Source organism: Emys orbicularis, chromosome 1 (genome assembly GCF_028017835.1).
Source record: "Emys orbicularis isolate rEmyOrb1 chromosome 1, rEmyOrb1.hap1, whole genome shotgun sequence".
Lineage (NCBI taxonomy): Eukaryota > Metazoa > Chordata > Testudines > Emydidae > Emys > Emys orbicularis.
The window spans coordinates 3782298-3809857 of record NC_088683.1 but is presented as its reverse complement, the minus strand read 5'-3'; the positions used below and the strand labels follow the sequence as shown (position 1 = coordinate 3809857).

Genomic DNA, 27560 nt, shown 5'->3' with positions numbered 1-27560 from the left:
TGGTGAGTGCGAATACAAGCAGGGGACGTGCCCCAGCTCTGTGTTTTTCCTGCTGTGACTATTGGCGAGACTCTCCTGCCGGTGCTTAGCATGGTCAGTCTGCAAAGCCCTTTGCCTGTATTACTTCCCCCCCTGCCCTGCCTTGTGGTGGTTGTGTTCTCGTGCCCATTTCAGACCGGGAATCACAGGGAGAAAGCAGCTGTGACTCGCCCTCCATCCCTAAGGGAGTCACTGGCACAGCTGGGGTTAAAGCTTGTGGCTTCTGGCTCCCAATCCTGCACGCACTGGCCATCCGCCCAAACTGCTAGTGTTTTACAAACAATGTCAAGGGGCCGTGCAGCTCTGAGTCCCCTGTGCTCAGATGCATGGGCTGGCCTCCCCCCTGCCTCATGCTGCTCTTTCCGACTCTTCTTTCCATCAAATGATTTACACATTATTTAACAGCTGCTCGAGTGCTTCCGAGCCAGGCAGCTGTGAGCGGGCTGTGCCTGCAGCCAGAGCCTGGCTCGTGGGTCTGTCCTGCTCACCCGTGTTCCTTCGCCGGGCTGCTCAAGGGCCTGGGGGCAGGGACCCGTGTGTTGCCTGAGGGGATGAGGTGCTGCTCAGATGCGGACACCCCCGGGACTGCTGTCTCCACTGGCTCTTGCCATACCCGTGGACAGGTATAGTGCCCAAAGCCCGACACAGCTTAGGGGATGCTGAGGGCACCGGGGGGAGGAGAGACTCCAAGGGCAGCTCTGAGCCCGTCGCTCTGTGATTTGTTGACCGGGGGTGCTCAGGAAGCACCAGATCACTGTGGGTTCCTGCACTGTTGGGATTCCCAGCGGGGCCTGGTTATTGGGGAGTTGGCTTATCCCCTCCCGCCAAGAGCAGCTAGCCCATTAGCCCCCCGTCGCAGAGCTGACGTACCATGTGTCTGGGTGGCTTGCAGCCTTCTAGTGCAGGTGTCTGCAGCCTCTGGATGGCACGGGAGGGCCCCAGGCACCGACGCATGCGCTCGGTGCCTGCAGCCAAACGCTTCCTGTGCCGACTCCGCTCTGGCCTGTGCGTGGGATGGGTGTATCTGGGACACGCTCCCTTCCCCCGCCCCGGTAGCCTTGGCCGGGTGATTGGCCAATACCTGGCTCTTGTAGGATGGAAAGCGCTTCCTTCTGGCTGTTTGGGTGGCTGTGTCCTTAGCGTGATGGGCTCCATGTCTGGGGGCACTGTACAAAGGGTTTGCCCTGGGCCTTTCTTCCCAGCGGCTAGTTTGGAGCACCCCAAGTGCTTTGGGGTGTGCCCTTTCGGTTTTCAGTCTGAGGGCAGGTCTGTGCTTCAAACGCGGCCTGGGCACAGCTGTGCCGCTGCAGCACTGTAGTGGAGATGCTCTAAGCCAACGGGGAGAGCTTCTCCCCCCGGCTTCGTTACTCCCCTCCTTCGACAGGCTGTAGCTATGTTGCCGGGAGACGCTCTCCTGCCGACCCAGCACTGTCTGCGCTGTCGCTGTGTCACTGGGCGTGCGGTTGTTCACACCCCCGAGCGACGTAGTTATACCAAAATAGTTTTGTAATGCAGACCAGGGCCAAGGCCTACGCTCTGGAGCTGTGTGCGCACCTGGGGGGGCCCTGCTGAGTGGAAGCCAGAAGTCTGCTCGTTACCGAGCTTGAGTCTAATGAAGGCACTTGTGGCCATGACCTTCAGCCAGGCTTGTAATGCCTGCTCCGGGCTCCAGCAGGCCCTGGGGGCAGCAGCGTGTGGACGGTGCACTGTTGCTGAGGCGCATGGGCTACACATTACCAGGCGGGGAGAGGATGGCTCAGAAGGCTAACGCCGGGATATGGAGCCTTGTGCCTCCGGCTTGCTGGCTGGAATCTGTCCGGGAGGGAGGCTGTTGCCATGTGCCGGTGCTGGGGCCTGTCTGGTCTGAGTCGAAGGGTTCAGTCTAGTTCCTAGTGGACAAAAATCCACAGGTGTCAGTGCCCCAGGCCCTCCCTTGAGCCCCCTTAATGGCAGAGGGACAAAGGGTTGAAAGGCCATAGAGACTGACCTCCCCTCTCACGGCAGGGGAGGGGTGGGAGGCTACTTGTCAGGGCTGGGCCCGCCTGCTGGGAAGAGGGGGTGTTGTCCCTGGGGCGGCCGCATCTGGTTTCTTGGGAGACCTTGGGGGCAGCGTTCGTGTGGCACTTACTGTCTGTTAGTGGTTGGTCGCAGATGTTGGGCTGGGGTGGGCCCCGGCCTGATGAGTTGTGTGTCTGTCCTTGTCCCTGCCCCTTGGGTTTGACTGAGTCACAGTGGGGGAGCAGGAGTTACAGTTCATCAGATGTAGTGGGGAGAATTGGCCTGGTCCCAACTGGGACGATGGGGATGGCTGGAGAGGTTGGTGTCCCGTGAGCCCTGCTCCCCAGGGGAAGACGGATCATTTCGTAGCGGCTTGGCCTGACGGTGGCGTTTGCTCCCTCCTGCATCGGAACTGCTGACATGCGATGGCCCGGCATTCAGACCGGACCCCTGTGGGGCTGCTGCAGGTAGCGGTCCATCCAGGGGGCTCCTTCTGCCACTCTGTGCCACGCTCAGCACCGTGGTGTCCCACTGCAGGTTTCCAGCTCTTTCTCGCTGCATCCCTTAGGGGGCGCTGCTCTGATGAGGTGCAGTCGTCGTATAAGCCACAGCATCGCTGGACAGTAGTTAGAGGCAAATCTCCTTGCCCCACGTCTCGGGGTGCCAGTGACTGGGAGAGCGAAGGGCTGCCCTTCCCCTGGTCAGTGGCCATGCTGCAGACAGAGTGACTCTCCCACCTGACTCCTGCAGCCCCAAGGTGGTTCTCGAGCCCCCAGTCTCTGCGGCTGGCTTGTGACATGTAAAGGGCCGTCCCACTTGCTCGGATACAACCGTGGTGGAATTAGCATAAAGTGTGTTCGAGAGCCAGGGCGGCCTGCGGCAAGCGTCCATCGAAGTGAGATTTATCGCTCGCGCTGTGCGCGGGGAAGGAAGTGTGTGCGGCCGGTTTGGAACGAGGGGATGCCAAGGGGCTTCTCTGTGCTGGGCTCAGCGAGGGAAGGAAGGGCTCGGAGTGGGTCTTGAGTTACCTGGCTGGCTGTGTGCGCTAGCCAGCAGCAGCACTCAGCTGGTAAAATAGCGTTTACGTGTCCATTGCAGAGGCTTGGCTGGAATGGGGGAGGCTAGACGGGTGGAAAAGCCCAGCTGCCTCCTGCAGTGTGGGGCAGCATAGCTCCCGCTTGCTACCGTGCTGTCTGGGCTCTCTTTAAATCCCCCCAGTGGTGGGGCCTGTATCACTTCGGCTTGCAGTCAGGGCTGTTCTTGCCTTAATTCCATCGCATTGCGCCCAGCTGTGGCCTTATGCAGCTCCACAATTGCTCCTCTCCTCCCTTGGTCTTCCCACCCCGCTGCAGGGCTGGCCCCTCCCCAACTGTTTCTAGCCCCACTGGGCAGGCGTAGCTCTTTCATCTCTCCCCTTTGTTCCTGGGTTGCGTTCTGTGCCTCTTCTCTGAACTCCCTGCAGCTCTTCGATATACTTCCGGCAGCGCGGTGCCCGGAGCTGAACGGAGTGTTAGGGGCCCGGGGCACCAGTGCCAGGACTTGGAGGGACACTGGTCACTTACATGGGTAGTGGGAACGTCCAGAGTTACCGCAAAGATAAAAGTACCCCCCCCCCCCCCCCAAGGACTGTCCGCCTCTGGATCAGGGCTCGAGCCAAGGGCTGGGGTGGGGGGAGGACACAGCAGCCGGCCCCGGTGAGGCTGTCCCTGCTCACCACTGTAGGATCTTGCACCTTCTTCTGAAACGGGTGGTGCTGGCCACTGAGGGAGATGGGACGCTGGGCTGGTGGACCTGGGCCTGATGCTCCGCGTGCTCCTCCACCGGAAAGGGCCATCCCCGCCCCGCGGCAGCATGTGCCTGCGCCTGCTGCCATGAAGTGCACTGACCTCTTTTCTGGCTGCTGCACCACAGAGCAAACTCCTGTCTGGCCTCATCTCCCCTTTCCCACTACCTCTGGCACTACCCCCCACTGAGTGTGTGTGTCCCAGGGAATCACTTTCCAGAGGGATCCTCCTTGTGTTTCAAACCTTGGCTCCATCACTGCTTGCCTTGCCCTCCTCAGGGTGGGGCAGGGCTTCTCCCAGTCCAGGATCTCTGAATTTCATCCGTATTCGGCCCTCTCCCTGCCCACAAACGAAGGGCTTAGATGATGCCGGCCCAGCGCCTGGACTCGGCACGCCGCAGAGCGCCATGTCTGCCTATCCTATCTCCTAGAACTGGAAGGGACCTTGAAAGGTCATCGAGTCCAGCCCCCTGCCTTTACTAGCAGGACCAAGTACTGATTTTGCCCCAGATCCCTAAGTGGCCCCCTCAAGGATTGAACTCACAACCCTGGGTTTAGCAGGCCAATGCTCAAACCACTGAGCCTATCCCTCCCTAGTTTGATTGCAGCTCGGCTTGCCCTGCGGTGGGTGTTCTCGCCCAAGGAGCACGTGTCCCAGTTCTGCTGAGGGGTTTCCTCTGTGTAGTTCAGAACTTACTGACCCCTGGGCAGACGGTCCCGTCTGTCTCCTGGTGCTGTGGGTGCGGCGTCGTTGGGACTGAGAGGAGGTTCCCCGCAGCCCAACGCTGGGCTGACCCCCGTGACGATGGCTGTGACGGAGAGGAGGTGCTAGTCTAATGGTTTCCGCTTGGTTCCAGCTGACTTCATTATCGTGGCGTCTGTGTGGAAATCTAATCATTTAGCTGGGAAGGATTTTGGCGCATTTGTAATGGGACATCTGGGCCCATGCAAATAGGCTGGAGTCTTGGTCAGAGTGGTGTTAAACGCAAGGCCTTTGAACTGCGCGCAGAGGCAGGCTGCGGGGTACTCTGGATGTGAATGGTTTGTCCGCAGGGATATTGGGGGAGGAGGGACTGGGAGGCCAGGACCCAGGCAGAATGAACAGCTCTCTAGCTTAGTCGTATCCAGTCAGTGCCGCAGCCTTGGCTGTTCATCTGGGCGCAAAGCAAAGCGGAACGTGTGTTGGGAGGCTGTTCCTGGGAGGAGGTCTGGTTGCGGCCAGCTGCTGGGGATACAGAATGCTGGAAAGGCCTTGGTGTGGTACCGATCGAGGCGTGGTGGTTGCTCCTTTTCCAGGCTCAGGATTCAGAGGCGTCTGGGTGGGGAGAGAGCGTGATGGACTCCATAACGGCAGATGCAACTTCCCTGGGTTATTCAGATTACCTGAGAGCAGCAAGGTCCCTGTGGCACCCGTGAGGGAGGGGGCCTGTACTGTGGGCATCCGGGGTCACTACAGCACCGCGCGGTGGGGGGGAGGCAGCTCTAGGATGGAGGGGGTAGCAGGAGGGTGGCGCTACACTGGCGTATGGGAGCAGCCGCCCAGTGAGGGCAGGGGTGCTCTGGGGCGTTGATGATGCATGGCCTGGGCTTGGGGGGCAGCCACAGAGTGGGAAGGAATAAGAATGGAAGCTAACCCAACAGTCGCAGAACCCGAACTCCCCCTGCAAGAGCTCAGAGCCTCCCATGCCCTCCAATGCTCCGTGTCTCAAACTGCATCATCACACGAGGTTCCTCTTCAGAGACACGGCCCCCACGCAGCACCATCTGCTGCTGCGGAGACGGCCAGGCTGTGGGGGGGAGTCTGAAGGACTAGCCACTCCTGGGTCAGTAAATATTTATCTGTTCCCACCAGTCCTGCAGTTCCCTCAAGTCAGCTGGAGCTTGTGGGAGTGAATCTCAGGGTGGGGGCTCATCCTCAGCTGCTCTAAATCAAGGGGGCTGCGCTGGTTTCCGCCAGCTGGGGATCTGGCCCACGAACAGCCTGCACAAAGCTCCCTGCCCAGGGTAGTGGAGAGCGAAAGCAGCCTTGCCAGCCAGCCAGCCAGCCGCACTCGGGGGAGGCCTGTCCATAGAGATGCAGAAACGTTGATCTGCGTGAGCCCTTCCATCCCCGTTGTGTGTCCGTATGGCTGGGGCTGAGTAAGCCGTGCAGACACCGGTTGCTGGGGGCGCTCCCCAGCCGGGCTCTGTGCTGGCGCAGCCTGGGTCGGAAGGAAGCATACCTCTCTGCGTGCTGTCGCCTGTGCTTAGTGTCTCCAGCTGCAAATTGCTTTCAAATAACTTCTGAGTCTGATCCCCGTTTTGGGAGTGAACCTGACGTGAAATGGCAGAGCTGCCGGTTGCGCTGATTTGTCGGCGCTGCGCGGCGTAATCCGAGAATGGTAAGGGGAGTTGAGCTGAAGGTAGGAGTTGGTTTGAAAGTGCATAGCTACATGGTAACAATGGCACCGTGGTGCTGATGGGGCCTGATCCCTGTGTGTGCTTGCTTAGCACAGCCAGCGAGCATCTCTGAGGAGCGTCACTGCTCCTCACTCTCATTAACTGTTGGCTGAGCCGGCGCAGACGCCAGAGCCTGGGCTGGATTCCCTGCTGTGGCCCATAGCCTCGGTGTGGCTAATGGCCATGTTGAATTGTTGTGCTCTGCAGTGCAGCCTGCTGAGGACAGTGGGGTTCCTGGCAGTAACTGAAGGTAGAATTTGAGGGCATGAGGGTTGTGGAGTTTGGCCTTTAGGCCCCTTATTGTAGGTGGGGGGTGTGGGCAGAAAAGAGAACCCAGCTTGGCTCTAGGAGTGAGGGGTTTGGATCACTGGCAATTTGTAGATTCCAGGGCCAGAAGGGACCATTGTGATCACCTAGTCTGACCACCTTCTAGTCCAGGCCAGAGACCTGCCCCACAATCATTCCTAGAGCAGAGCTGTTAGGAAAACATCCAATCTGGATTTAAAAGTTGTCTGATGAAGAATCCAGGTGAATTGTTCCAGTGGTTAATTACTCTTGCTATTAAAAAATTATATCTTATTTCTGGTATGAATTTGTCTAGCCTCCATTTCCAGCCTTTGGATCGGGTTAGAGCTTTCTCTGCTAGGCTGAAGAGCCCGTGATCAAATACTTGTCCCCACATAGGTCCTGACAGACTGTGATCAATTCACCCCTGAGCCTTCTCTTTGACTGAGCTCCTTGAGTCTGTCACTGTAAGGCAGGTTTTCTAATTGTTTGATCGTTCTCATGGCTCTTTGCTGACCCCTCTCCAATTCATCAACCCTCTTTGAATGGTGGCCACCAAAGCTGGACATGGCATTCCAACAGCAGGTGCTGGGAAATGTAAGGGGGGGGGAGGGGATCTAAGCGGATTTGACTGGACTCGTTGAGACAATAGCCAGTGCTTGCGTCAGCACGGGAAATGCAGCCCATCCTGCATTCACCTGCTCAGCATGTGGACCTGCTTGGGGAGGTGCTGAAGCTAGTAGTGCCCCAAGTTTTACCTGCTTTCAGCCTGACCCTGAAAACACCCCCCCTCAGAAACAAGACACCACCGTATTGGAAACACCCTCTTTCCTACCAGAGACCCTGCAATAACACCTGCAGGCAGCTGAGTGTCATGGGCTCATGCCCATCTTGCTGCCGTACCCTCACCCAGTGCAGGAATTCGAGAGGGGGATGTTGTTTTCAGTCCATCTCCGAGGGGCCAGTGCCGGGACCCCTTAGTGCTCTGTCTAGTCTGCTGTGACCTGTAAAACCCCTGGTCATGTGGGTGGAAGAATGGTGCAGTGCCCACCCTCTGTGTCGCGTGGGTAAAGCGTGTGGGGAGGGAAGGTGAATTACAGGCTTCCTAGCCCTGGGCATCCCTTTAAGTGATGGCACCTGACTTCAAATCCAGGCTGGCACAGGAGACTACAGCAGCACCCCCTTGTCCCTTGGGGTTGTATAAATGCCTTGCCCTGGGGTGAGACTGGCTTGGCAGAGTTCCCAACCGTGAAGCAAATGCCCTGGTGTGCTCTTCCCTGTGCTCTGAGTTCAGGGACCTTTCTCCTAGCGCCTCTCGTCACCCAAACTTCTACATCTCTTCCAGAGCCTTTGGCCATCCACTGAGACCTTTGTGTAATTGTAAGGACCCCTCTGCCTCACCTCCAGCCACACATTGGTCATTAACCAACTTTGAACCGGGGACCTCCGGAGCTGGGATACAGACGTCTGGTGTCTGTGCTTAGAGTGACTGTGTTGGTTGGTAGCAGTAGCAGGCTGTTATCCTCTATGGGCAATGCAGCACACTTTGCCAATATGCTGCACGTACCCAGAAGGGGAACTCTTTGCAACTCCATGAGCTCTCTGCAGGTATGTGCAGCTGGGAGTTTGCAGAGACTAGACCCCACGTGGCTTTGGTCAGCAAGCACCACTGCTCTGCAGCGGCTCTCGTGTTTTGTTGAACACAGGTAAGGTCAGAGGTTTAAACTCTGCTGTCCCAAGACTGCAACAGGAGACAGTTGCCCTGAGGAAAATTAAATAAATCCAAGGGAATCCGAATGGACCCTACCCCCGCCGCCTCCGGATCCTACCCATGGGTGCAGGAGGGACTTGCAGCCTTAGCAGGGCAGCAGTGACCTTGTGAGATGAAGTGGGGGGCCCCTCACGTGCAGGGTGGGCTGTTAGCTGAATGGTTTTAATAGTACTATCGGTTAACCATTCAACCCCCCCTGAAAACAATGACAATGTAGATGGGGTTTGGGAATCCAGGGAGCACCTGTGAGCGTGGCGTTACCGGGCCTTAGCGGAGCTGTTGTCTTTCCACGTTCTACTCTGGCCAGCTGGGTTCGCATGAAGTGTGCCTGGGACCCGCTGGTGCAGGCCAGCTGCTGCCTTTATTTCTCTTTGAAAGTATTTCTTTATTTCTCATGTCTGAAAGTAACCCCCGACAGCGGCGGTCTAAGCTGGCGAGTGGGCTCTTGAGGGCTGCTCTACACTACTGCTTAAGTGGATGTAACTTACCTCGCTCAGGGGTGTGAAAAAGACGACATCCCCCGAGTGACGCAAGTTACAGCGACCTACAGCTGTCCACACTGGCACTATGTCGGCAGGAGACACGCTCCTGCTGACGTAGCTTCTGCTTCTTGCGGAGGTGGAGTAATTTTGCTGACGGGAGAGCGCTCTCCCCGCGGCATAGTGTGTCTTCCCCAGACGTGCAGCTGCGCCGATGTAGCGCTGTAGTGTAGACTTGCCCCGAGTGGCAACGGTGCTCATTTCTCCCTGGCGCTCTGACAGCCAGGGCGGGGGAGGACTTGGGTGGGTTTTAGAAAGGGCAGCTTTCTGGCTGAAATCGTGTTTGCCGGGGCGGGGGGGGGAGTTTGCCTCGCACCGTAATCACCGAGAGAGGCCGGAGAGCTGTTAGCTGTACAGAGGTGCTGCCCAGCTTGCAGTACCCTGTAATTAGCCCCTGTATCCCCCCTCTCCCCCATTCGTTGTTGGGTTGAGCTCAGCCTACCTCTTGTGTGCTGGGCCTGTACCCTGTCTGCAGCGGAGCGCAGTGACTGCCTGTCCTCCGGCTCGGATTACAGGGTCAGTGCTGCAGATCAAAAGGCTGGTTCCTTGCAGCTCTGGGGCCTGTTGTAATGACTGGCCTGTCTGTGCACAGGCAGCTGCTAAATGAGACTGCAGGGGAACATTTGCTTTATCCCCAGTGGTGGGCCCAGGTGCTCTAATTACAGGGCTGGCAAGGCTGGGCACCTCCCCGAGTTTGCCTGGCTCCTGAGATCTCCCTGGCTGCCACACGGACAGTGGGGTCAGGGAGAGAACTCCGTCTGTCTAGCCATCTCTTCTTGTATCTAGATTGGAAGCTCTTGGGTTTGTTTGTCCCAGAGATCTTCCAGACGCAGTTTAGGAAGGCAGCAGGCCGATCCCTGGTATCAAAAAGGTTGAGAAACACTGATCTAGAGCCTTCATCTCTCTCTCACGACAATGCTTCAGAGCTTAACTTCCCAGAGCACTGGGCAACTTTCCCTGGCTGGTCTCTGCTTGGCAGCCACAGCGGGCTCTTGGCTGGAGTGGGCCTGAGCATGCGTCTTCGTTCATGTTTCCCAATGATCTCAACTGCGCTGAGGCTTTGCAGCATCTCCCGAACACCCGAGCAGCTTGTGGAGCTCCTGCCCTTGGCAGCGTGATGCCCCAAGGAGCGGGGTTGCTGTTCGGTTGGGGCCACTATTAACTCCTGCCCACCCAAAATCCATAGCACTGGTAGTGTTTTGACACTGAAGGATGCTCTGCCCTGGAGTTCCTTCCAGTGACTGGTGCATGGATCTCACCACCCACAGCTGCTCTGCTGGGGGGGGACACACACAGCACACTGCTCTTAACCCCATCTCCAGAGGCGGCTTCTCCTGACTCCTTATGCCCATATCTCTCCCCTGTCTTTGTGTGGCATATGGGCCTGCACTGGTCCAGAGCACACCCTGGCAGTAGTTCCAGGATGCAAATTATTCTGGTCTATTCTGACTGAACAACATTATCCAAAGTCAAGAGAAACTTAAGCAGCTAGGAGGAAAACTTTCTGCGGATGGAAAGTCCTTTGAAAACCCCCTACCAGATTTTCTGGGGAGAACTGCGAAATGAGTTTCACATTATTAAAGAGAAGGGAGAGAGAAAGGCAGCTTGAGAACGGCTGGTTTTCACTCTGGCATTCTTTAAGCAGCAAAAACTATATTTCATGGCCTAATAAGATTTTTCCACAGCAACCGGCTTTTCATCGGTGTTCTCCTATTGCCATTCTTTAATCTGGGTTTAACTGCGGCGCATCTCCTCTTTGCTGCGGCTCCAGCAGCCCTTTCAAAATGCTTTTATGTCAAAAAGGGAGCTGCGCGGGCAGAAGCTGTTGTTTGGTTTCCGTTTCTTGCTATCAGCTTGTTGGTTGGGCCTGAAATGGGGCATCCTGTCCCACAGGCTGAGAATTTTTGGATTCCCTCAGCCTGGACTCTAGGCTGCAGGGGAAAGAGGAGGCCGTCGAGTTCTCGCTATGGCGTTTTGTTTGCTACATTCCAAGGCCAGGAGGGACCATTGTGACCTGCTGGTCTGACCTTCTGTATAGCACAGGCCTGCACTTCCCTAAAGTCATTCCTGTTTGAACTAGAGCAGATCTCTTGGGAAAACATTCAATCTTGATTTAAAAATGTTCAGTGATGGAGAATCCACCACGACCCTTGGTAAATTGCTCCAATGTGTCGCAGGACAGCCGTGCCCCGTCCCCTTTTGGGGTGGGGTAAGGGTTGTTCTAGCCCGGTGGCTAAGTCTGCGCTATCACCCTTAGTCCCGGTGTAGTGTGGCCTAGAGGCCAAAGTCATCATGGCTGCCCTCTCCCTCAGGGCTGTGTGGTCTAGTGGCCAGAGTCAGGGAAGTGGGCCACCACCTAGGAGTGGGTGGCGGCCAAGGTAGGGGGACCCAGGCCCTCCCTACTCTGCCGGGTCCTAGCCCAGGGTCCTGGCAGTGGTAAGTGTGCTTGTCAATGAGTCAGCGGGGATCCGACCAAAACAGGCTGATGCCCCCGGCACAATGACTAGTCCTCCTGGGCTACTTCCTACGCTGTCCCTGATGCAGTGCTCTGGGCTCCTCGGCTTATGCAGCTCCTGCCCTCCTTGGATGTCTGCCTGGGGCTCTGCGCCTCTTGTCTCCACAGTCTGGGGCTTCAGCAGCTCCTAGGCTAGAGTGCCTGACCTGTCCACCTCCTCTGTCTCCAGCTGGAGCATGCCCGGCAGGGCCGAGGGGGCGTGGTCTCCTCGGCCCATAGGGTGGAGTTAACCCTGCAGGATCAGTGCCGGGCAAGTACGCCCCATCACCCAATGGTTAATTACTCACTGTTAAAAATGTACCTTATTTCCAGTCCGAATTTCTCGCTTCAACTTCCAGCCATTGGATCCTGTGTAGTCCTTTCTCTGCTAGCCTTAAGAGCCCATTATTAAATATTTGTTTCCCATGTAGGACTGTGATCAAGTCGCCCTTAACCTTCTCTTTGTTAAGATGCATATATTGAGCTCCAACAATGAGGAGTACTTGTGGCACCTTAGAGACTAACAAATTTATTTGGGCATAAGCTTTTGTGGGCTACAGCCCACTTCATCAGATGCATGGAGTGGAAAATACAGTAGGAAGATATATACATAGTACATGAAAATATGGGGGTTGCCTTACCAATTCTAACGAGACAATTCAATTATAGTGGGCTATCATCAACAGGAGGAAAAATCACTTTTGTAGTGGTAATCACGGTGGCCCATTTCAAACAGTTGACAAGAAGGTGTGAATAACGGTAGGGGGAAAATTAGCATGGGGAAATTGGTTTTTAGTTCTTGTAGTGACCCATCCACTCCTTGAGTCCCTCACTGTAAGACATTTTCTAATCCTTTAATCATCCTCGTGGCTCTTCTGACCCCTCTCCAATTTATCAACAGCCTTCTTGCCTTGTGGACATCAGAACCGGATGCAGGATTCCAGCAGCCGTTGCACTAGTGCCAAATACAGAGCTAATAGAACCTCTCTGCTGCAGCTCTTCATTCCGCTGCGTATGCGTACGCGTACAAGGCCTGCAATAGCCCTTTCGGCCACAGCCTTGCACTGGGATCTCGTGGTCAGCTGATTATCCTACATGACTCCCAAATCATCTTCAGGGTCCCTGTTTCCCAGGGTAGAGTCCCCCATCCTGTAGGTTATGCCCTCCAGTCTTTGTTCATAGATGATATAAAACAAATACAGACAAGTTAGATGTATTCAAGTCAGCAGGGCTTGATGAAATTCATCCTAGGGTACTTAAGGAATTAGCTGAAGCAATCTCGGAACTGTTAGTAATTATCTTTGAGAATTCCTGGAGGACAGGTGAGGTCCCAGAGGACTGGAGAGGGGCAAATATAATACCTGTCTTTAGAAAGAGAAACAAAGAGAGAAATTATAGACCAGTTAACCTAACTTCAGACGCCCCCTGGGTTACGCAAATCCGCATGGAAAAAGTTCCGTAAGCTAGAAATAGTGTGGTGTGGTGGTTGTGTGTTTGGTTTTTTTTTTTTTGTCGTAATTGTTGGGTATACATTCCGATTTATGCAAAATTCGAGTTACACAAGACGTTCCGGAACGGGACACTTGCGTAAGTTGGGGAGCATCTATACCTGGAAAGATACTGAAACAAGTGATTGAGCAATCAGTTTGTAAGCACCTAGAGGATAATACGGTTATAAGGAATAGCCAGCATGGATTTGTCAAGAACAAATCATGCCAAACCAACTTAATTTCCTCCTTTTGACTGGCCTAGTAGATTCGGGGGGATGGACGGATGACAGTAGATGTGCTATATCTTGATTTTAGTAAGGCTTTTGACACAGTCCCACATGACATTCTCATAAGAAAACTATGGAAATGCAGTCTAGATGAAATTACTGCAAGGTGTGTGCATAACTGGTTGAAATACCATATTCAAAGAGTAGTTATCAAACTGGGAGGATGTATCTAGTGGGGTCCTGCAGAGGTCAGTCCTGGGTCCGGTACCATTCAGTATTTTCATTAATGACTTTGATATGGAGTGGCGAGTGTGCTTATAAAATGTGCAGATGACACCAAGCTGGGAGAGGCTACAGGCACGTTGGACAATGGGATTAGAATTCAAAACAACCTTGACACATTGGAGAATGGGGCTGAAAGCAAGATGAAATTCAATAAAGACAAGTGCAAAATACTGCACTTAAGGAAAAATCAAAAGCACAGTTACAAACTGGGGAATAACTGGCTACGTGGTGGTACTGCTGAAAAGGAGCTGGGGGTTCTAGTGGATCACAACAACGTGATGCAGTTGTGAAAAAGGTGAATATTCTGAGGTGCTGTGATAAAGTGAAAAGAACAGGAGTACTTGTGGCACCTTAGAGACTAACAAATTTATTAGAGCATAAGCTTTCGTGGGCTACATATATGCATCCGAAGAAGTGGGCTGTAGCCCACGAAAGCTTATGCTCTAATAAATTTGTTAGTCTCTAAGGTGCCACAAGTACTCCTGTTCTTTTTGCGGATACAGACTAACACGGCTGCTACTCTGAAACCTGTGATAAAGTGGGAATTTTTTGTAATTTTTAAAATGAATTCTGTGTGCCTCAGTTTCCCATATACTGTGCATTGCTACCCAATGTAATGGGGGAAGTATTGAGGGCAAGTCTACACTACAAACTTAAATCAACCTAAGTTAGGTTGATGTACAGCCACCACAGTAATTGAATTGCTTTTACATGTCCACACTACGCTCCTCGTGTTGGCAGAGCGCATCCTCACCAGCAGTGCTTGCACCAATTTTACTGCTAGCGTGTGGCATTGTGGGACCATTTCTCAAAGGCAGCAACAGTGGATATAAGCAACGCAGTGTCTACACTGACACTGTGTCGACACAACTACGTTGACTTAACTCCACCGTCACGAGAGGCAAAGCGCTTAAGTCGGTGTAGCGGGTGAGTTACATTGGTGGTGGGAGCTGCATTTAATGTAGGCTCTTACAGAGTGAGGCCAATGTAAGCTGTCTGTCTTTGACCTAACTCTGCAGTGTAGACCAGGCCAGAGTTTGCTCTAAGGGCAGACCAAGAGACATAGGCGTTTGTGTCAACTAGCTGTCTGAGCAGACTGAATGGGTCATTAAAAAGGACTGGCTGAGGCAGATCCCATATCACTTGAAAATCTGAGAGTACAATGCAAAACCCAGTCACCAGGACCCCAGAGGAGCAGGATTTCCCCACCTCTCCATAGGGAAGATGGGCAGAAAGGCCAGCAGTAGAAGAAAGGACGGGGCGGTAGGGGGAATAAAGAGTTGGCTTCTGCAAGGAGCCAGAGTCTGTCACCTGGGAACTGACTCAGGAAGTCAGACACACACAGGACCTGAAAATGGGGCTCACCACAGCTCGGCTGGTGAATTGCTCTGGGCTGAGTGGCATGGACTGTGCTGTAACCTATATTTGCTTCTTGTCCTACCTTCAGTGGACCCAGAGAGCTGTTGGTCACCGTTGACTTTATAATAGCCCATAACATATTTTAAGATTTATCAGGTCCCCCCTGAGTCGTCTTTTCTCAGGACTAAATATGCCTGTTTTTTTTAACCTTTCCTCATAAGTCAGGTTTTCTAAACCTTTTATTTTTCTTGCTCTTCTCTGGACTCTTCAAATTGTCCCCATCTTTCCTGAAGTGCGGCACCCAAAACTGGACACAGTACTCCTGCTGAGGCCTCACCCGTGCTGAGCAGAGCAAGATGATGACTTCCCATAGCTTATGTAGGACACTCTTGTGGATCCGTGACAGGGTCGGTGCTACGCCCCCAGACCTGGAGCAGTCCCTTGCAGGAACCCTTTCAAAGTGCCAGACCCCCAAGGGTCTCACTCTTCCTTCAGGGTAGGTCACGTGGCCTCACCACCTCCAGAGACTGAACCTCGGGGGCTTCAGCCCTCCTGCTTCACCCCGTGAGCTCTGCTGAGAGACACGCCTGCGCACTCTTCAGGGATTGAAGCACCTTGCCCAGTATTTATGGTGACACTCAGACAACATTGTCAAAACAGTCGGGTTTATTAGTCAATTGGAACACAGCATTGGAAGTCCTTAGGTTAGCACAGCGAATGGGCTTAATCTGCAGCCAGGGAGATTTAGGTTTGATATTAGGAGAAACTTTCTAACTCTCAGGGTAGTTAAGCCCTGGAACAGGCTTCCAAGGGAGGTTGTAGAATCCCCATCACTGGAGGTTTTAAGAACAATTGGACGACCATCTGTCAGGGAGGGTCTAGGTTTACTTGGTCCTGCCACAGCATGGGGGGGCTGGACTTGGTGATTTCTTTAGGTTCCTCCCAGCTCTTAATTTCTATGGTCCTGTGATTCTATGACTTTACATTCAGCGATATCATAATATATATTGTTGGCTTGCACCCATTTTACCAAGTGATCCAGGTTGCTCTGTCGGTTACATGTCCTTTTCATCACTTACCTCTCCCCCAATCTTTGTGTCATCTGCAGACTTCATCAGTAATGATTTCATTTTCTTTCAGGTCAGTGATAAAAATGTTAAATAGCAGAGGGACAAGAAGGAATCCTTGCAGGAACTCGCTAGAACAGGGGTAGGCAAACTACAGCCCGGGAGCCGCATCTGGCCCTTCAGACATTTTAATCTGGCCCTCAAGCTTCAGCCGGGGAGTGGGGTCTGGGGCTTGCCCCGCTCCGTGCATGCCGAGGTTCCGTGCGGCTCCCGGAAACAGCAGCATGTACCCCTTCTGCCTCCTATGCGTAGGGGCAGCTGGGGGCTCTGCACATTGCCCCTGGAGCTGCAGGGGCAGTGTCTGTGGACGGGGCAGCGCGCAGAGTCGCCTGGCCACGCCTCCGCATAGGAGGCGGAGGGAGGACATGCCGCTGCTTCTGGGAGCTGCTTGAGGTAAGCGCCACCCGGAGCCTGCACCCTTGAGCCTCTCCCCATGCCCCAACCCCCTGCCCCAGCCCTGATCCTCCTCCTGCCATCTGAACCCCTCAGTCCCAGCCCAGAGCACCCTCCTGCACCCCAAGCCCCTCATCCCCAGCCCCACTCCAAAGCCCGCATCCCGAGCCGGCGCCTGCACCCCTTCCCGCACCCCAACCCCCAATTTCGTGAGCATTCATGGCCCGCCATACAATTTCCATACCCAGATGTGGCCCTCGGGCCAAAAAGTTTGCCCACCCCTGTGCTAGAAACACACTCGCTTGATGATAATTTCCCCTTATTACGTTTTGAGACCCATCAGTTTTCCTATTTGAGTCCATTTACTCTGTGCCGTGTTGTTGTTTGTATTACTAAAGCACTTAGAGACTGTACAAAGGCAGAACAAAAAGTCCCTGTTCCAAATCACCTACATGTTGGTTTTGTATCATTCTAGTTTCTTAATCAAAATGTCTTGCAGAACAAGTCAAATGCCTCAGGAGTCTGTCTGTTACATCAACACTCTTGCCTTTTATCAACTAAACTGGTAACCTCGTCTGAAAAAGATACCAGGTTATTTTCACAGGATCTATTCTCCATAAACACATCTTATGTCCTGCTTGTTGCTGGTCCTTGATGTGCATTTAGGATGGGGGACGGAGATGGTGCCCCCTGTAACTTTCAGGCATAGAGCAGTTTTTAGGGGAACAGCTAGGATTGATGGAGGAGCATGGAGATGTGCCAGAGAGAACAGCCCATCTGAGGTGAACGGCAGCAGTTTGCAGCCTTTGTTTCAGGGTGTCTGCAGACTCAGGCAGGCAGTGCGGCAGCCACAAGGGCTAGGAGCTTCTATTGAGAATTAAAGCCGACGTTGTATAGAAACTGGTGAAGCCCCAAGGCAGCTGCCTGGTCCCGCTGGTGAGCTGTTGTGTGGCTTGGTGCGTGAAGGGCGCTGCCCATGCTCGCCACCCCAAGCTGGTGCGCGGCAGGGCACCTCAGCTAGGATGTATTGGCTTGCTTCCTGTGGGACGTAAAGCAGCTTGTGGTCAGGAAGAGAGTGGGGTAGTGTTAAACAGTTGAGTCACTTGGTTACTGTGGTGACAGGGGCTGTGTGGGTACCTAGAGAGAGTGCATGGCCGTGTACTCTCTGCCTATCTGTCTGGCCCCCTGGAAGTCAAAGCATACAGGACCATGTCCAGAAAGATCACACGCACCTGATCCTCTTCAGGGAATCCACGTCCCTGCCGATGCCCTGCAGAATGGTCCAGCCCCTCGTGGTGGTCAGACCTGGGCTGCCTTCAGCAGTGTGGGCTGCAGCCTGGCTCCGTGTTTCTGTGAGCACTGCTCTGGAGCTAGGCAGCCTGCTTTTGCTATTGTAACGCTCAACTCCCCAGGCGGGCTCGGCAGCTCGCTGTGAAGCGAGCAGGTTTGATTGAAAATCTGTAGCCTTACGTAAGGCTGTTCAAAAAGCTTGTCCTGACTGAATTTAATCAAACCCTCCAAATAAAGTCACATCAGCGTTCTCCACGGATGGCCACTGGGCAATGCTGGGCTCCTCTTCCAGCCCTCGGCTGTGTGGCAGAGCCACTAGTCTGTCCAGGAATGGACTGCCGCAGGGGGATGGCTGCAAACTTCTCCCTGCCTGGGCACACCTTGCGGATGGGATGGGGACGGATCCGCCCTCTGGCCGAAATGCAGCCTGTACGTGCTGCTGGGAGCAGTCCAGAACAGGGAAGGAGGGAACCCGGGCGTCGCAGGTCCTGGTGCCTCCTGCTCCATCCTCATCTTGCCGACTGAGCATGCGCATGAAGTTCTGCTGGGCCTCAGGGGCGTGAAGAAGTAGGTTGCTTTGACTGGAGGCTGGGGGAAGTGTTTCCTGCGTCTTCCCTGGCGCTGCCTGGCAGAGGGAAGCAGGCATGGCCGGCACAGCGTGAATTGTTGGCAAGGCCGCTCTTTGTGCCTACGGTGAGATTGTCAGCAACTTTCCCGAGAGCGCCGGTGGTGAATTAGGCTCCCAGCAGCTGCTGCCTGGGCCGCCCAGGCAGGACGGCATGAGCATGTGTTGAATTTTGGCTTTGCGGTGCCTGGATGAGTCGCTCCAGCGCGTGCTGTAGTCGCAGGTTGTGCCTCCAACCAATCTCTCCGAAACACCTGCTCAGCTAAAGCTCCCTGCCTGCTTCCAAAGCCCAGATAACTTCTTCCAAAATTAGAACTTGTTTCCTTCTAATCAGCCCCAGAATGTATTAGAGAGCTCACTCAGGGGCTGGCTGCTGAGGTGATTTAACCTCAGATTTGTAATGATTCCTCCATTAATCCTGGTATTCTGGGATTTAATGCTTGCTGCCCTTTGACCAATGGAAATGAGGAGAGCTTTGATTTCATGCATATTGGATCTGGCCAGATGCCAGCACCAGGGTGAGCTAGTTCTCCCCTCTAAATGGGTATGATTCAAGCGCGGGAGGCTGGGAGGAGATCACGCGCACAGGCTGCAGGTGTCTTACAGGCCTTGTGCATGTAGCCAGGGCATCCTCTTTGTTGGCCAGGCGAGTTTTGAGTTGCTGTGCCTGGGCGATTGGGTCTCTCCCCCAGGACACCCACCCACCCCTTCTGCTACAGTCCCAGAGCCGAGGGCTGGGGGGCTGAGGAGAGCAGTAATGAGGGTTGGAACCTTTCCCCTCGCGTCGCTGGCTCCAATCCAGTTTGGGTCAGTGGTCACCATCTGATTGCGGTGCAGCGGCCTCTGCGGAATGAGCACTGCACCCAGTGCTAATTGGGGCTCTTGGCGGCAGGCTCGGGAGAGGCACCAAGACAGGATGGGCCGTGGAGAAGTATTCCTCCCCTGCGGGGTGCGCTGGCTCTGCCTGCGTCTAGAGAACGGCCCTTAGCCTGGGGAGGGGGTTGGGGGGCAGCCCTTCCCCGGGGGCGAGGGGCTCGCTAGCCAGGCAGAGAAGGGCTGGGATTGCTGCCCCCGGGGAGGGGTGACAGACTTGGCTGTGCTGCTGTTCTACGCAGGAATTGTGACCCGTAGTTCAGCTTGCTGGTCTGGGGCTCAGGCCACCTGGGCTTTGTTCCCAGCTCTGCCATCACCCTGCTGCGTGACCTTTGTGTACGTACGCTGCCAATGTGTGGGGGAGGAACTCACTGTGGGGTGTGGGTGCCCAGCACAGTAGGGGAGCCAGGGTCTGCCTGGCACAATGGAGACCCCAGGTCTCAGTTGGGCAGACGGGACGGTGCAGCGCCCAGCACAGTGGGGCCTTTGTCCGGCACAGTGTGTGGTGGCAGTCTCCGCTGGTGTCCTCAGGGCTCTCCCAGAACCCAAAGAGCCTATTGGGAAGCTTTGGCTCCAGGCTTCTTGTCTCGTGAGCCCCCTCCCTGTCCGTGACTGTGTCCAGCTGGCCTGACCGCTTTCTGCACTGTGCAAGTCTGAGGATTCCAGTCAGTAAATCCTTGCCTCTGTCCCCAGCGGAGTCCAGAGGGGTGGGGCTGCGAGGAAGGATGCTTCTCTCTGCAGGTGCCAATGCGAAATCTGTCACCTGTGCAGCAGGGCCAGCGCTTGGCTGTGGACACCCCAAGTTCCGCAGGGCCCAAAGCACCCCAAGTCCTGCTTCAGCCTTGAGGACGCGCTAGGCCTCCTGCACCCCCGGGTGAATTTCAGCCTTAGCTGCAGAGAACGGCAGGCCTGTCGAACTTGGGAAGCCAGCTGCTTTTTTTCTGATCGCCAGTCCTGGCTTCTCCTCCAGTTTAACAGCACTCTGCCTGAGGTGACTGCATGTGTGGTGCTGTTCCCCTCTCCCTTGCTTGGTGTGTGGGAGTTGTTCTGGTTTGGTTTTGTTGGTACCTTCTTGGATGCATGGGGGAGTTTTTATTTTCCCCTGATGTTGCATTCTCCCCCAAGGAGTCCTGGACCCAGATCCATTCTGCAATGGGAATCCAGCCCGAGGAGCCATTCGGCCTTCTTCGAAGCTTGGGGGTGGGGGATTGTTTGTTTTAACCACAGCCTGACTGTCTTTTCTCCGGTTTCTGGCCACATGCGACGGCCTGGGGTTTGGGCAGGTGGGGGTCTCTGAGGTGGCGTTTGGATGGTGCCCTTCTGGATCTGGGAGAGTACATAGAAGGGATTCAATTATTGATCATTATGCTAATTCTGCGTAACAGATGGTAGCCGGTCCTAGAGCTGAACAGGAGCGCTTGCAGGGAGGGGATTAACCTGCAGCCAGCGTTGCAGCCGAGACAGGTCGAGCTGCTCTAGTATCCCCGTTAGGCCGCTGGCTTTGCCAGCTGCTCTCGCCTCACATCACCGGGAGGCACATCAGGGGCCAGCTCTTGTGCAGTGGCTGCTGAGTTCATGCCGTGCTCCTCGGCGCTGGGCGCACCGGGGCTCTGTTGAGGACGGGCTGCCCCGGTTAAGGGATACTTAGTGCCAAGGTTGGGTCTCCCCATGCTGGCTGGCGAGGGGTGAATTGTCACATGCAGGATGAGGATCTGGAAGGAGGAGTGGGGAGCCCTGCAGGTCCCATGGCCAGTGGAGAGGCAGGGGAAGTTCCTTGCTTTCATAAGCTCTTGGAATTACAACTGCAGCCCTGGGATGCTTGGCGGAGGCGGGCTCCTGTGTAGCCCTGCAGCACCCCTTGTTTTGAGGGGAGTCTTGAAGTGCCCAGCATTCCACCCAGGCTCGAGGTCCCCGATCTGCATCAGGCCTGCCGAGCTGCAGAGCGGAGCATAGTTCGTTCTCTGTCCCCCCTGGTCGGGCCGTGGCTGTTCACAGCCAGAGCAGATACCTGGCATCGCTCCAGAATGCCTGTGCCTAGACTCCACTAACCCCTCCCCTGTGCTGCTCCGGGCCTGTCTCCCTCTCATGCTTTGCCATGCCTAAAGCTTGTATTGCAGGCTCCTTGGGGGAGGGGCCATGTTGTTCCAGGACTCCTGTGAAATGCCCTTAATGCTCTTCAGGCCACTGCAAAGTTAGGACTAACAACAGGTCCGAAAGCACTTGGCAAACAAGATGCAGCCTCTTCTGCCGTGGAGCGTGGCAGCTGCTCAGTAATGCACAGCAGCTCTACCCAGGGGCGTGGGTCCAGAGCTGGAGATTCCTGCATCCAGTCAGACCTGCAGGGGGAATTGGTCAGCAGGGTGGGACTGGCTAAGACACTAGGGCTGTCTTCCTCCCTGTCCCGAGAGTGAACGCTGCCCTCAGTGTGGCTGTAGTGATTCAGCCACCTGCCATCATCCGGGGATGTCTCAGCTGGAGGCCTGGGGCGTGGGAGAGGAGAAGGGACGGAGTGGAGCCTGCACGTCCCACTCTGCCTATGCAGGTCTCTCCTCCAAGGCCTCCCCTGAGTTTGCATATGCAGGTGGGGCAGGGTCTCTAAGCTCCCAGCTGAGCTCTGAGGCCAAGGTGCTGGGCTCCTTTTCTGCCCCGGAGAGAGCAGAGCTGGGGGGTTTGGAAGGCGAGATCCTGAGAGAAGCTGTCTGATGCTCAGTGCTCCGGGGGGGCTGGGACACTTGAAGCGCTTTGACGCCGCACTGGGAGAGCAGAACGGGAAAGCCCCAGCCCTCGCTACGGGGAAGGGCTCGAGCAGCGGATGGCTTTGGGGCGCCTGGGTTCTGCTTCGGGGTGGGAAAGCGCTTTCACTGCCTTGTCTCAGTTTATTGGCTTGAAAAATGGGGATGCCAAGCCTGCTCCTTCCCGCGCAGCGTGTCTGCACGGAACTCGACGCTCCTTGGCTGAGAGGTGCCATCAGCGCAGAGTAAATTACGGTGATGAAATTGGAATCCGGGTCCTAAGCTGAGATGAGGTCACAATATTTCACAGGTTCCAGACTGCTCCTTTCCAAATGCACAGCCCTGGTGCTCTCGCTCTAAATAAGTTATTCATCCAAGAGAATTTCCTTATCAGGTACAAAGCGAGCGGAGATATGTCTTCATTGAACAGGGCTGGGAGTTACTTAAAGGGACATTGTCAAGCAGGTCAGACTCCACATGTGACCTTGCCTTGACATTGTTGCGGTTTGGCGGGGCCCCTCTAGGATAAGGAGCCTGGTTTTATTTCCCTGTGTCCTGTGCCAGCCGGGGTGACCTGCAACAAGGGCAGCCTCACACCCACGTTCTTTAGCTCTCCTGTCTCCTCTGGGTGTGCTGGATTCACAGTGGCTAAAGAGCAGTCTGCAGCGCAGTGCTGGCAGCCTCCCTCAGCTGCCGATGAGGAGCACAAGAGTAGAGGCAGGAGCCGTCAGAAGGCAGGGTTTGCGGGGCATCAGTAGAGTTCTGTGTGGGGGTGGGGGGAACCCAGGGCTGGGATAGCAGGAGGCTGTGGGTCAAGATTGACAGGATCTAGCAGAGCTGTGTGTGGTGGTGGGGAAAACCTAGGGCTGGGCTAGCAGGAGGTAGCAGGACTGAGAGGCATTGGCCGAGCTGGGTGTGCGGGGAGCCCAGAGCTGGGCTAGCAGGAGGCTGCGGGTCCAGACTGAGGGGCACTGGCAGAGCTGGGTGTGGGGAGCCCAGGGCTGGGCTAGCAGGAGGCTGCGGGTACAGACTGAGGGGCACTGGCAGAGCTGGGTGTGTTGAGCCCAGGGCTGGGCTAGCAGGGGCTGGGCTAGCAGGGGCTGCCGGGCAGGACTCGGGGGCACTGGCAGAGCTGGGTTTGGGGATCCCAGGGCTGGGCTAGCAGGGGCTGGGCTAGCAGGGGCTGCCGGGCAGGACTCGGGGGCACTGGCAGGGCTGGGTGTGTTGAGCCCAGGGCTGGGCTAGCAGGGGCTGCCGGGCAGGACTCGGGGGCACTGGCAGAGCTGGGTTTGGGGATCCCAGGGCTGGGCTAGCAGGGGCTGGGCTAGCAGGGGCTGCCGGGCAGGACTCGGGGGCACTGGCAGGGCTGGGTGTGTTGAGCCCAGGGCTGGGCTAGCAGGAGCTGCCGGGCAGGACTCGGGGGCACTGGCAGAGCTGGGTGTGGGGAGCCCAGGGCTAGGCTAGCAGGGGGCTGCCGGGCAGGCCTGGGGGGCACCAGCAGAGCTGTGTGGATGGGGTTTCAGACCTGGAATAGCAGAGGCACTGCCTGTTAGCTCTGCGGATGGAATGACAATGCTGCATGGCATCTGAGTACACGCTGCGTGATCCTAGACCCAGAGCTACGAGCCCTAAACTCTATGGGCACTGAATTCACCCAAGCACTGAAGGAGAGACTCGCCCACCATGCTGATTTCCTTGTTCAACGGCCGGGTTTATGACTCTCTTCCAGCCCAGCTTGCTCTCAGCACCAGGAATTGATTTCTCAAACCCTCCCATTTAAGCTGGCCCACAGTTCCAGGAGCGGGGTATGGGATGGGGGTGGGCGCCGGCAGTGTGACTCAAACCCCACACGGCACTGTGCAGGATTCGGGGGCTAGGTCCAGTCCTTGCTGTAGCTCTCGGCTCCAGAGTGGTGGTGGTGTGCATGGTGCCTTGCAGGAGACAGAACAATGGCTATTGCACACAGACGCTTTGTCCCGGAGAAGGTGAGCCGTGGCCAGCCCATGCCCTTTTAGCATTTCCTTAAGCTCTGCAGGGAGACGGGAGCCCCGATGAAGGGTCTTGTGGTTTGGGCCCGGGGCAGGGCTTCAGCAAGACTCTTTTGACAGTCCCACAATGTTCTCGTAAGAAAGCTGGAGAAACGTGGGCTTGGCGGAACTACTGTTAAGTGGATACATAATTGGTTAAACAACCACTAAGAGTCACTATTAATGGACTGATGTCGGATTGGAGGGAGGTCTCAGGTGGGGTTCCCCAGGGAGCTGTTCTGGGGCCGGTGCTGTTTAACATCTTTATCAATGACCTGGATGTAGGACTAGCGAGTAGACTGATCAAGTTTGCAGATGACCCAAAACTGCGGGTGTTGCAAACGTTTTGGAGGCTAGAGCTAAAATTCAGCGGGATTTTGATAAATTGGAGAACTGGACTTCAGACGACCAAATGAAATTCAACCGAGACAAATGTAAAGTGCCACACTTAGGGAAGGAAATGCACAAATACAGAATGGGGGAGAACTGGCCTGGCAGCAGCACTGCTGAGATGGATCTGGGAGTTGTGTGGATCACAAGCTCAACAGTCAGCAATGCGATGCTGCTGCAAAATGTCAGGCTGCATTAACAGAGCCGTAGCAAACAAGTCACGGGAGGTGCTAGTACCGCTCTACTCGGCGCTGGGTAGGCCTCAGCTGGAGTACGGTGTCCAGTTTTGGTCACCAATGTCTAGAAAGGATGTAGAGAAATGGGAAAGGACCCAGAGGCGAGTGACAATGATGCTCAAAGGGATGGAACACCAGCCATAGGCGCAGAGGCTGAAGGAACAGGGTGTGTTTAGTTTGGAAAAGAGGAGATGAAGGGGGGAGGTGACAGCGGTCTTCAGATCCTTGGAAGGCTGCCATAAAAAGATGGAGGAAGCTGTTCTCTCTTGCCACAGAGGGCAGGACAAGGGGCAATGGGCTCAAACTACAGCAGAGCAGATTGAGATTAAATCTCAGGGAAAACTTCCTACTGTCAGAGCAGCAGGACAATGGAACAGACGCCTCGGGAGGTTGTGGAAGCTCCTTCCCTGGAGGTTTTTCAAAGGAGGCTGGAGCCATCTGTCCTGGATGGGTTAGACACAACAAATCCTGCATCTTGGCAGGGGGTTGACTAGCTGACCCTTGCGGTCCCTTCTAGCCCCATGGTTCTGTGATGAGCAGCGAGGTTCAGAGCTGGTCACTGGTTCGAGCCCAGACCTGGTCAGTAACAGCAGAAGGTTGTCCCTGTCAGATGGGCATTTGCAGCCCTAACTCAGTGTCCTAGAGGAGAGGTGCCAACATCCCAAGTGCCTCACTGCAACTGGCTCTGGCTGGTCCCCTTTGTGGGCACCTTGGCAGAGAGCTGGAGGGCTGGGAGAGCCAGGGGAGCTGAGCGCCTCCCGCCAGGGCTGGGAGAGCATGTGTGTTAAACGGGCCCGGACAGCACTGTCCATTCTGCGACGAGGGGTTCCGTTGCTGGGACCGATGGGGGCCTTCGCTGGCGTGGGAGGTGACTTGGTCAGTGTGTAGGCACTTGCCCATGGAAAGGAGATCTGACAGCCTTGCTAAGGGAGGCAGAACAACATCCAGTGGCTGGGACTCGAGGTTAGACACATTCAGCCTTGAAAGAAGGTGCCGTTTCCTCACAGCAAGACTGAGTGGAACAGTTCACTGGGGCGGTGGTGGGCTCACTGTCGCCTGGAGTCTTTAAGAAGAGGCTAGGTACGTTTCTAAAAGCTCTGCTTTAATCCAGCATTGGCCTGGATGGTTGTGGTGGGCCTTCCTGGCCTGGCAGTCTGTGAATCCCCCTGTTCATCCCCTTCCTTCACGGGGGTGTGTGGAGACCGGGATTGCCCTCAGCATGCTCAAGATTATGCTTTAAGTTAATGATTATAATCATACTTCAGGGCTTCAGCTGGCAGCCTGCAATGGTCAGGAAGGAATCGCTCCCCCTCTGCCATGCATAATTGGTGAGGTGTATTTTGGGTTTTTTCCCCGCCATCCTCTGAAGCATCAGAGATTGGCTGGAGATATGGGACACGGACAGGGTAGGCCGGTGCTGTGATGTGATACAGAGCGTCTTCTGGCTTAGCTACCTGGCTTGTGGGTCTTGCTTTTGTGCTCAGGGTCTAACCGACCCCCAGATTTTGGGTCAGGCAGGGGTTTCTCCTCCGGTCAGGCTGGCAGGGACCTTAGGAGTTTTCGCCTTCCTCTGCAGCGTGGGGCATGGGTCACCTGGGCAGGGCTAACCTAATGGCTTTGTGCCATCAGGCATTGTTGGCACCGTGGTCTCACCTGTTCTCTCCCTGTGGCTCACCGTTTGCTCTCCCACGATCTGAAATGCTTTGGTCTCAATACAAGGGTAGGCGGTTGAGATTTAACTCAGGCCAGATGAGATGGTCCTTTAGCCTTAAACTCTGTGAAACTGGATTAAAACATAAATTGGGCTGGAGCCAAGCTGCGCTGTGCTGGCTGGGGTCTTCCCATCAGCCTGGCTGTGCCTGGCCCTGCCTCCCCTGCAGAGGAGTCGGTGTGCTGCGGGAGCCCAGGTGGTGGTGCCCGTTCCTTTGCGATTCCGCGCTGCTCCCCAAGGGAGCCTGCACAATGGGAGAAAATGCCAACTACTTTACTTGTCTTAGAAAAGCCATAAATGAAGCCATCAGCTAGAAGTGGCAACAAGATTACAGTGCTTCAGAAATGCTGGGGGCAGGATGAAATGGTCTGTTTAGGGAGCGAGGAGAGAGAGCCGACTTGGGTTTTCCTCGGCGCTTTACTCGTCTTCAGTCCCCACTCCCACCCCCAGGATCTCTTGCTCCTGCTGCCTGAGCGTTCCCGTACAACACAGTTGGGTTATTAAGTGTTCAACTGACACATGCACGATTTCCCCCCGTCCCTGTGGGGGGCTGATGCCTGCCCTGGGCTGGGCGCCTGCCCTGTCCCCACTAACGCCACGCAATGGCAGCAAGCCCCAGGGCACAGGAGCTGCAGGACGGGGGCAGATGCAGCCTGGTATCCCGCCTCCACCCGTGGCAGTACCAGAAGGGTGGGGATGTGCCAGAACCGCCTCTCGCTGTCTGAGGTACCGTACTTGCCTGGCCGTTACCGTATTATCACAATCTCCTCATGTCCGTATCCTGCCAGCTCCCTGGGGTGGCCGGGCAGGGGTCACCCACGTACTATGGGGAGAACTGAGCCCCAGAGCAGCAGTGTGGCTGGCCCAAGGTCACTCCGGCAGCCTGTGGTGGAGTCCTGGCCTCGGGGTTCTCTCCTCTCTGCAGTAGCAGTGATGGGGTAACCTGCCCCCCTTAGCGGGTGGCCTGGCTCTGAAGCCAGCACAGTGATGGGTCCTTCCAGAGCTCATCTGTCATGTTCCTGTGGTGCTGCTCTAGCCGTGTCTTCGGGCTTCCCCACTGCAAATTCTCAGCCCATGGTCCCTTGCTCACCCTCTGCTGAGGGGCCCCCTGGCCAACCGCACCCTGAGCCGGAGTGCATGGGTCCCCCACTCTGTGCGCATGGGGGTGGGGAGTGGCTGGGATTGGAGCACACAGTGTCTGTCGTATCTATCGCTGTTGGCCATGGCCCGGGGGAATGCAGGCCTGGGACGTGAGTGCTCATCACAGGCATTTACCTGCTGCTTGCAGACCTGGGAAGCTCTGAGGTCCTGAGCTGTGAGTGATGGCTGTTGTGCTGTGCCAGGCTGGTAGGGTCTGCCTGGCGATGGGGGGCCCTTGTGAGGCCAAGTGAACACCACTGTCAGTATGTCCTTGCCAGGACCTTCATGCTGATTTTCTCCATGGCTG

At 55.6% G+C, this 27560-nt stretch overlaps 1 protein-coding gene across 1 annotated transcript in view; it reads left to right on the top strand.

Annotated features, from left to right (window-relative positions):
* Positions 1-27560, top strand: part of SND1 (staphylococcal nuclease and tudor domain containing 1) — a 434812-nt gene that overhangs the window by 175389 nt on the left and 231863 nt on the right. The gene's annotated exons all lie outside the window — the stretch shown is intronic.